General features: G+C 33.5%; 1 pseudogene; it reads right to left on the minus strand.

Moving 5' to 3' along the window:
* Window positions 1–931: 931 nt before the first annotated feature.
* Window positions 932–1,253, minus strand: LOC129046213 (10 kDa heat shock protein, mitochondrial-like; annotated as a pseudogene).
* Window positions 1,254–11,367: the final 10,114 nt, after the last annotated feature.

Below are 11,367 nucleotides of genomic sequence, written 5' to 3' on the forward strand. Positions count from 1 at the left end.
CAAATTGTTTTGTAATTGCAACATCAGAAATAGTAATGTACAGTGGAGAAATCAGACAACAATTTTGACTAAGTGATCAAAATTAGGATCATCAATTAAGACTAAGTGGAAATTGTGTGCTTCCAGATGTGATACCTGAGGAAAGCATAACAGCAACTATATAATATTCTTACTAGAAATGTGTAAATGGAATCTACTTACGAAAAAATGTTAACTGATCTGAAATAACTATTTTATCAAAAATTAAAAAAAAAAGTCTTCTTCAAGAATGTCAATGACATAAAAGACAAATAATGTGGAAATGATTTAGATTAAAGGAGATTAAAAAAATATGACAACTAAATACAAGACCCAATTCTAGTTAGAATCCCGAACTGGAGGGGAAAATAATGTAATAAAGCACACTGGTTTGACTGACAAGTTTGAAATAAAAACTGTAGATTAGATAAGTATTTTATCTCAATGATAAATTTACTGAAGTCAGAAATTAATTATATTTTAGTTATATATAATTATATCCTTATTCTCATGAAAAACACATTGAGGTCTTTAAAGATAGGGCAATGATATATGCAAATTAGAGATAATTAGATAGGTGAGAGATAGGGAAAGAAAGAAAGGGTTAGATAGGTAAATAGAACAATGATAAAGCGTGGGTGGTAAAATGTTGATAATATGAACCTGGACCAAATGTTTTATAAGTGTTTTTTGTTGCCATACTTGTGCTTACAACTTTTCTCTAAGTTTTAATTTTTTTTCTCATTTATGTATTTTTATTTGGTAATGTTTATATCACTGCACTGAACCTAAATTTTACAGACATTGGATAGCATTAGTTTGGATATCATTAATTATATGGAGACTTGGAAACTATTACATAATGAAAAATTTCAAAACTGCAGTGGAATGGGCAGCTTCACATGATGCCATTTCAATAGTGATTTATTTCAATCACACAATCTAAAGGAATGTCACCATCTCTAAATGAGAAATAATTCTGTGTCTAAAACTACTTTGGTGCCTCCATATTCTGGGAGAAGAACCTAATCTCCAACTTTCATGATAACTGGTTGAATCTCTCCATCTTTTCCTTTAGAGCCTGATCCAATAGCTACTACTATTGCTTGCAATACTTTTCCTTGAGATTTTTCTAGAAACATAATGCCTCCCTTGGTTACAGTTTTGCCTGTACTCCTTTCAACTGCAACTTGGTCAAAGAGAGGAAGAAACTTCCTAAATGCCTGTCTTGCCATGACTTAAGTTCTCTGCAGTTTGTACTCTGCTCTTCTGCCACTGCACAAGCAAGGAGAAACCCTCCATCCAACCCTTGGGACATGTGAATGTGGGAAAAGGATGCCCAGCACACAGGCAGCTCCTCTAAGTTTTAGTTTTCAAATAAAAAAAATAAAATTTCAGAAAAATATTTGCTTCAGTGTTACACTGTTCTGTTCATGATGTTTACAATATCAATGTCTTCTGAGAACGGCAGGCATTGCATAATTCCATGGAATACACTAAAGTATAACTTCACATAGTATTATGTATTATAAAATGTATTTGGGGTCAGAATATTCTAGGTATGTCTAAAAAGGACTGATAATAACCTGTCTAGAAAACTAAGAACAGAACTGCCTAACATATATAGGGACTTTCATGACTTTTAACCTCAAATTTCAATTCTTTGAGCCTATATGATAATCTTATGAAAAACAGTAGTAATTTAGTAAATGGAGTAATAATTCTTTTTAAGTGGATCATCTTAACTTAGTCATGTGAATCTGGACCTCTGATGAATGAAGTCAAAGAATAATTAAATAAATGAAGAGATAATTTATGTTCATGGACAAAAATACTAGTATTGTCAAGATATCAGTTCTTTCCAACTTGACTGAAATACTCAACTCAATCTCAATCAAGATCCCAAAGGTTTTTTAGTAGATATTGACAAACTGATTCTAAAATTTATATAGAGAGGCAAAAGATGCAGAATAGTCAACACAGTACTGAAGACAAATAACAAAGTTGGATAACTGACATTTCTTAACTTCAAAGCTTACTCTAAAGCTATAGCATTCAAGATAGTGTGGTTATTACAACACAATAGATAATCCAGGAAAGAAAGTATTGATAAGCTGGACTTCATTAAAATAAAAAAAAGTCAACTCTGTGAAAGCAAAGTCAAGAGAATAAGAAGACAAGCTACAGACTTGGAGGAAATACTCTCAAAAGACACATTTGATAAAGGACTGTTATGCAAAATATACAGAGAATTCTTAAAACTAAACAGTAAGAAAATAAACAACCTACGAAAACTGGGCCAAAGACCTTAACAGATACCTCTTCAAAGATATGTTATGCATATGATAAGAAGCTCCATACACAATGTCATCGGGAAAATGAACATTAAAATAACAATGAGATACCACTATGCACGTACTGGAATGGTCAAATTCTAGATCATTGACAAAAGCATATTCTGGGAAAGATATGCAACTCTCATTCATTTTTGGTGAAAATTCAAAATGGGAAAGCTACTTTGGAAGGCAATTTTTTGTGGTTTCTTGGAGAACTACACATATTTTTACCATATGATTCAGAAAATGTGCTCCTTGGTATTTACCCAAAGAAGCTGAAAACTTATGTCCACACAAAATCCTAGACACAATGTTTACAGCAGATTTATTCATAATTGTTCAAATTTGAAAGCAAATAAGAGAATTCTTTTTATTTTTTTGAGGGGGAGGAGGGGTAGAGGGAGAAGGAGAGAATCTTAAGCAGGTTCCGCACCCAGCGCAGAGCCTAACATGGGGCTCCATCTCACAACCCTGAGATCATAACCTGAGCCAAAACTGAGAATTGGAGCCTTAACCAAATGAACCACCTCCCTCTTCCTTTTTAAGACAATTCTTTAGTAGATGAATGGATAAATAAACAGTAGTACATTCAGACAAAGGAATATTATTTAGTGCTAAAAAGAAATGAACTGTCGAGCTATGAAAATATATGGCGGGACCTGAAATGCATTATTACTAAGTAAAAGAAGCTAATCTAAGAAGACTACATACCATATGATTCCAACTATATAAGATTTTGGAAAAGTCAGTGGCACCTGGGTGGCTCAGTCGGTTGAGCATCTGACTCTTGATTTCGGCTCAGGTCATGATCTCAGGGTGGTGAGACTGAGCCTTGCGATGGGCTCCACACTCAGTGGGAAGTCTGCTTGAGATCCCCTCTCTCCCTCTCCCTCTGCCCTTTCCCCCTGCTCTCTCTCTAAAATAAATAAAATCTTTAAAAAAAAAAGATTTCAGAATAGGCAAAACTACAGAGATAATAAAAAGTTGCTAGGGGTTGAGGTGTAGGAGGGATGAATAGGCAGAACACAGCAGATGTTTAGGGCAGTGATAATGCTATGCATGATACCATAATGATGGATACATGTGATTATTCATTTTTTCAAACCCACACAATGTACAACACCGAGTGAACAATAATGCAAACTATGACCTTTGAGTGATTATGATGTGTCAATGTAGATTCATCAGTTGTAACAAATATGCCCTCTGTTGAGTGATGTTCATACTGGTGGAAGCTATGCATATAAAGGTTCAGAGGTATATAGGAAATCTCTGTACCTTCCCCTTAGCTTTGCTGACAATTTAAAATTTTTCTAAAAAAGTCTTAATAATACTTAGAATAACATCACATTTTATGTTGACTGAATCCATCTCCACTAAAATCAGCTTTCACCACTTCTAGTCAACATTGTACTTGAGGTTCTTGTCAGGATTCCAGTTTGAAAAGAAGGAAAACAGTATTTGCAAATGACATGATCTTTTATATAGAAAAACCTAAGGAATTCATATGCAAAGAAAACCTCCAAACAAATACTATTAGAACTAATAAATAAGTCCAGCACACATGCAGGATGTGCGATCAATATGTAATAATCAATTGTATTTCTGTACACCTCCAACAATGGCAAGTTGAGTAATTGCAACCTCCATTCACTATTGATAGGGAAGTAAAACAGTGCAGCCACTTTGGAAAACAGTTTGACAATTCTTCAGGGTGCTAAATACAATAATCTATATCCCACAATTCCACTCATAGGTATATATTCAAGATAAATGAAACATATCCCCACAAGTATTTATACACACATATTCATAGCAGCATTATTCATAGTAGCCAAAAAGTGGGAAAAAAACAAATATTCATCAAATGATCAAAATGTGGCATAAAGACCACATATTATATGAAGTCTACTAATTACTAATTAATATGAAATGTCCAGAACAGGCAAGTCCACACAGATAGAAAGTAGGTAAGAAGATGCCAGAGCTGGGGTTATGACAAAACAGACAGTGACTACTAATAGGATTTATTTATTTTTTTGAGTGATAAAAATGTTCTAAATTTAGATAATGTTTATGGCTGTATATCTATGGATATATTAAAATTTGAATTATACACTTTAAAAGGGTGAATTTCATGTTATGTGATTATATCGCAGTTTTTATAAAGTGCTATCATTAATCATCTTCTATTCCTTATTTTCTAAATCCTCTTCAGAAAATCTCCTGTAACTTGAATAACTATTTTTTCATTTTTATTTTTGTTTTATATCTACACTGAGCCTTAATCTACTGGCTTAACCCCACTTTTTAATTTATTTCTTCTTTATTTATTTAGAATTATTTGGCTATAATTTGCCCTGTTCTCCTTTGTTTACTACATAGACATTATAACACATTACGACAGCCTACCTTCAAAATTGCCCTCAATTCTCCTGATATTCACACTCTCATATATTCCCTTTCTACATCACATCAAGATTTTTCAATGTGACCAACAGAAGATGGCAGAAGTAATGGTATATTATTGCCAACATTAGGTCATAAAAGATACTGTGGCTTCCATATACGCCACCATTTCCTTCTTGGATCACACATTCTGGGAAAAACATTTACCATGTCCCCACAAGGTGAGGAACTGAAGGCTCCAATCATGTAACCACATGAATAAGCCTAGAAGTGGATCACCCAGCTCTTGTCAAGCTTTCAGTAGAATGCAGTAATGAAGGCTACCATCAACAGCTCATCAGTGATCTTGGAAATAGATTATCCTTCAGTTGACTGCAGCCTTAGCTAACTGCTAGAACTGCAAACTCATGACAGACCCTAAGTCAGTTAAACCTCCCCTATTTTTGTGAGGTAAAAGTTTGTTTTGTGTGGATAGTTTTTATGGCACTTTTTTAATGTAACAATAGATAACTAATATATATGCTAAAATACCTAGTCCCTTCAGCTTATACATGTGACTAATAATTTATGCCTTATTCTTTCCATTAATGCTTTCACAGATCTAAATATGATGGATATGAATTTTCCTTAATAATAATAATTTTCTCTGCAACATTCTTATACTTTAAAGGAAGATAACATAGCCTCTGTTCCACTGATTAGTAGATTATGTATTTTCTAATATAATAACATGCCACTTTGATCAACATATGCACTGATAGTTTCTAATTTTAAAGTTGGATTTACTTGTAAAATAGTACCTATTTGAGGTACAAGATGTCTGTGTGTGTGTGTGTGTGTGTGTGTGTGTGTGTAAGAGGCAGATAAAATTCTCTACTGTATTAACTGGAAAGAATGATTGTTTTCAGTCACAGAATAAATCCTTAGACAATCTTTATGTAATCAGTTTACATGCCAAGATATATAGGAAAAAGAAGAGAAAAAAGAAAGACTTTAAAGTTAAAACTCTTTAAATTATTCATTTACAACTCATCTAAATTTTACCACAACCAAAAATATCCTAGATTACCTTAGAGGAAGATAAGAGCTAGTTAAGCATTTAATGAAGATAAAAATAGGTTTGTCCTACAAAATTAGTGAGATGGTGATGGAGTTAAGAAACTAAAGTAGCTGTTTTAATCAGCTTTTTAAATACTCAGATGACACAGATCTATTTAGGGAGGTATCACAAAGGCCCAGTAACATTTACCCTAGCTTTATGAATTTAATGACTGAGCAAACTCCAAATTTAACTCTCCTGTTGTTTTTCACTTACTTTTTAATTTTCAAGCCTTAAGAGACAATATTTTCAATATTAAACTGTTTTTGTTTTAGTACAGAGATCTGAAATAAATTCAACAATCCAAAAAATATATATATATACACATATATACGTATGTTAATAACATCTGTGAATCTACATATACTGTGCTAATTTTAAATAGTTTTGCTCACAGTGAAAATGCCAGTTGTGTAACTGTCAAAAGTTTAAATTAGCTGTTTTCAGTTACGAATATGGTGGGATGTGGTTGACATCTTTTTCCCCTTCATTCTGCATAGCTAGTCAAACACCTATCCAACAGGTTTAAACTTTGGAATGGTTCTTCTCTTCATTATTATCATGATCTCTCTGGTACTGTTCCTTATCTGAATAACTTCTATAGTTTTGTAAATGGTTTCCTGCCCTCAGTCTTGCACTCATACTCATTTATTTTCAGAGATCTAGTTTGAAATCTCCACTCCATTTACTTACTATTATGTCATCTAGAACAACCATTTTCTGTTTCAGTATTCCCCCGATAGGGACAATAATAGTATCTGCCTCATGGGGAGTTTTTGTGTTCAAAACATGATGTGGCATATTGTAATCATCTGATAATGTAAGCTATTACTATTACTGCCGTATTGTTTTTAATTACAAATTTGATTATGTCACTGTTTTTAAATCCTTCAGATTTTGGTCTTCTGGGTAAAGTCAAAATTATTCAATATAACATATAAAGCCTTCCTTGTTCTGGCCACTGCATTATCTTCAGCTTTATCATTTCATTATCCTAGGCCTGATATTAAATCATTATTCTATTTCTGCGAATACTGTACTTGCTTGGGCTCTCATCTAATATCTGGATTAGAAGACCTTAAAAATTGTCTAAAGTAATTCTTTCATGTCTGTAAGATTCAGTTCAAGTTGTATTCCTCCAGAACTTTCTTGAAAAGCCTCATGTTTTGACTATTCTATGCCATGTATTATCTCATGTGTTCCTATAATGTTCTGTACATGGGTCAATTTTTGTTTCGTGTCGAATATCTTTCAAATTCTCTTCCAAATTCATGTACGTACTGTACGTATTGGGAAGCTGACCTCTATTCTACCACTTCCAATTGGGTGCACTTATGAGGAAGGGAAGAGAATGAGGTTGGGGCATTAAATGTCTTTGTTCCCTTCTTGTAGAGGTACATTGATATGGATGCATCCAAAGAACACACTCTTTTTTTTTTTTCTTCAGGTCCTGATAACCCCTTTGCTTGTGTTTTCAGGTCTGAGAATATTGATGATAAAGATATTTTAGCCCTGGCCTACTGCACCATTACTGGTAATTCCTTACATCTTGATTTCTTTATTGTAAATGGTTCCTTTCTTAAAATTTTCTTAAATTCCCACTTTGAGAGTGCCACCTGAAACCTGCTAGGACCTTGACAATACTTAACACAGTGTATATCAGCCAGAATAGGTTTGGTTATGCTATATAACAAATAATCCCCACTATTTCAGTAGCTTTTAAAGACACTTTTTTTTTTTTTTCCTCTCAGGTGGGCTCTACTCCAACTGAGAAGGTTCTGTTTTTGTTTCTATGATATTCAAGCCAAGAAAAAGAAAATGTGGCAGTCACAAAGGAGCAATAAAGCTTCTGCTTAGAAGCGACCTAAATTTCTGCTTACACTTTACCAGCCAAATGAGGTCCTGGAAATATGCACATTCAAGGGAGGAGAAAAGTGGATGAAAGGAGAATTAGAATACTTGATGAAAGCATTATGACCTCTGTATTTTATATTATACTAACATTTCAAAATCTCTCAGGGAAAACAGGAATTCACTCTAAGGAAAGGGTCTCACTTTTCTTCAACTTCATATCTACATGATGTAGCATTGTATTTAGCATATAGAAAATTAGATAAATGTTTACTGAATGAATACAATTGTTTTGCTCTGTACAAAAACAAAAACACCAGTAATAAGTTGATTCAGTTACTTCTGAAGACATTCAAACAATCTATTAAATTTAGATTCAATAGAATACAATAGATTCAGAAAGGGGGGAAATCGGAGGGGGAGATGAACCATGAGAGACTATGGACTCTGAGAAATAAACTGAGGGTTCTAGAGGGGAGGGGGGTGGGGGGATGGGTTAGCCTGGTGCTGGGTATTAAAGAGGGCACGTTCTGCATGGAGCACTGGGTGTTACATGCAAACAATGAATCATGGAACACTACATCAAAAACTAATGATGTAATGTATGGTGATTAACATAACATAAAAAAAAGAGAATACAATAGATTCAAAAAGTCTATCCTGTCACTTTCATAATATAAATAAGCCAAAATATCCCCACCAAATTCTATGTTTCAGAGCAGAAAACATTCTCCAGAGATTGTGAGAGAAGCCCAGAATTGGTGTTTAGGTAATCAGCATTCTAAAACCAGTTCAAAAATCAACTACCATGTGGCTTTGGAGAAGTCTTTACATTTGAATGTCTTATTTGTCTCCCTTGAAAATTACAGATTTTTTAAAATTTAAAAACACTTTCAGATTTAATTTTGAATTTTAATGTGTAATTATTCATTTTAATGGAAAACTAGTACTTGGAATCTTATCATTTTGATGACCAAAATGATGGCACTGTATGACTTTGAAGTTCATGCTTTAGATGAGATGAGGATATATTAAATGAGTTCACATTACAATTCATCTCAATCTATACCAGATGGCAGACTTCAAGTAGCACTAGGACAATACCTCTTCGCTTCTTGTCATGTCTTTTCTAAGGATGAAAAAATATGTAGTTGACTCTGATAATTAGTTTTTAAAATACAGAAGAGTGGAAAAATCCTTTCAAAAGAGGTTTGGTAACAGATTTCTTTTTCTTATGTGCCATTTAAGAGTATAGTATATATTGATGAATATATATATATAAAATAATGCCTCAGTCCTGCTTTCTTATCATGTAAGACACTGGTTTACTACAATTGCTATGATGTAAACCAATCCATTCAGGGAAGTAGCTGTTTTTGTCTTGTGTTTTAATGAATACCAAATATTCATTTAAAGATTTGTCATCGTTTTTTATTACAGTCCATAATAAGGAAATCCCACCTGAATTAAGGTACACATATCTCTAATGGGCTATCGTGGCTGTAAACGGCAGTCTGGGCTCTGGTTTTATCCAATCCTATGGCTTATACTCTTTATCATTCTTAGAACCATCAAACCTATGAAATTTTTGAAAATGCATGCAGGATATACTTAAGAGCACTTCGGTTTTATTTCAAGTGTTCCACCAAGACTTACCAAATATGAAAATTATTTTTAGATCTGGTAGATGTTTTACTTAACTCTGATGCTTTTCAGATTTTTAAACTAAACATTTGATTATAATAAAATAAACTGCTCAACTATAAAGAGATTAAAGTATACATATTCAAAGTATTGTTTATACCAAGAATGAAATTTACTATATTGCTTTACAGGAAATCTAATGGAATTACTGCCATGAGCACTTAAGAAAATAAAAAAAGGCCTAAGATGATAAATAACACATTATTTAAGAATGAATGAACTAAAATTTAAAAGTAGTCATTTTAAAATAAATACCATTCTAGGGGCACCTGTGTGGCTCAGTCAGTTAAGCATCTGACTCTTGATGTCAGCTCAGGTCTTGATCTTAGGGTTGTGAGTTCAAGCCCCATGTTTTGTAATCCAAATTATAAAATTGAAATAAAATAAAATAAAATAAATAATAAAATAAAATAAAATACAAAACCTTTCTAGGCACAGAAAAAGTAAGAAAAAACAGCCAAATTTTCATGCCACAACTTCTCATCCTTAGCAGATCCATAAAACAAAAGTGATGAATTATAGAAACTGGGAATATTATAAGAGTAATGAAACCTGTACCAAAATACCAAGTTTGACACCCTAAGGAAAAAAAAGATAATTTCTAACAGTTTTTCTAAGGACTTGACTTGTTATAAATGTTTAGAGCAAGAAGAGCTTGTTGGCTTCTAGAAAGCCTACTGGCATATGTCTGTTTCTTTACTCTGTGTATTCACCCTGACAATGAGAACAATTATTTCAGAAAACACTTCCATATAACATTTCATATAACAGTAATTAGTTGGTGTATAGATCACTAAATAGCATCTCCCGCTGTTTGTTTGTTTTTTTTTTTTCAATATTATTCCTAGTTACCTCCCTTTACCTGCTTCATGGCTCTAGTCTTAGCTGTATTTTATTTTTATACTTCTCACCTTTATAACTCCACACTATGAAAAAAAAACAAAAATCTATATTCAAACTCTAATTTCATTCCTGAACTCCAAACATAAATACAGTATACCACTGTCTTTGAATATCCCACTGACACCTCAAAAATAAATTGATCTTTTTTAAATCACGTTATTGTAAAATAAAACACAGATACATAAAACCATTCAAAACCACTGTATGGACTACCAAATAATATTATAAGGTGAATACCCTGTAATGACAACCTAAGTCAAGAGAGAACTTTGCTATCCACTCTAGAAACTCTTTTACCCTATTTCAATCACAGTGCCCTCCCCTCTTCTACAAATAAACTCTATCCTGACTCTTTTATCAATTACTTCCTTACAATTTTTTATAATCTTGTCACCCACTAATGCATAAATAGACATTGTATGTGGTGGATTTGCACCGTGCCAGTTTAGCTGAACTGGAACTATCTTTCCTCATTTTCCCTTCCTTTCATAGTTTTGAGTTAGTATTAGCCACAAGGTTTAGAAACTGAAAGTGAATAAACAGCCATATATTTTTTGTTTGTTTATTTTAAAATTTTTCTTAAGATTTTATTTATTTGTGAGAGAGACAATGAGAGACAGAGAGCATGAGAGGGAGGAGGGTCAGAGGGAGAAGCAGACTCCCCGCTGAGCAGGGACCCCCCCCCCCCCCCGATGCGGGACTCGATCCCGGGACTCCAGGATCATGACCTGAGCCCAAGGCAGTTGCTTAACCGACTGAGCCACCCAGTGCCCCAAGCAGCCATATATTTTATAGTTGCAAAATTAACTTTAGAAACTTTGGTCCAGCAAGACCAAAATCTTTTCACTAGCATGGTTCACTATTTGATCAGTGGTTGTTTCTAGGCCTTCTCAGTGGAAAAGGTAAAAAGGAGAGATGTAGAGAGAGCTGATAAAATTTGCCATGCTGATTCAAATTTGGGACTCCTGGTTGTTTACTTAATCTTTTATATTACATCTATATCTCCTCCCCCATCCACAATGATTTGTGTTACATCTGTATCTTCTT

Source organism: Mirounga angustirostris, unplaced genomic scaffold (genome assembly GCF_029215605.1).
Source record: "Mirounga angustirostris isolate CCGP_5_RB_7025 unplaced genomic scaffold, mMirAng1.0.hap1 SCAF_14, whole genome shotgun sequence".
NCBI classification, from domain to species: domain Eukaryota; kingdom Metazoa; phylum Chordata; class Mammalia; order Carnivora; family Phocidae; genus Mirounga; species Mirounga angustirostris.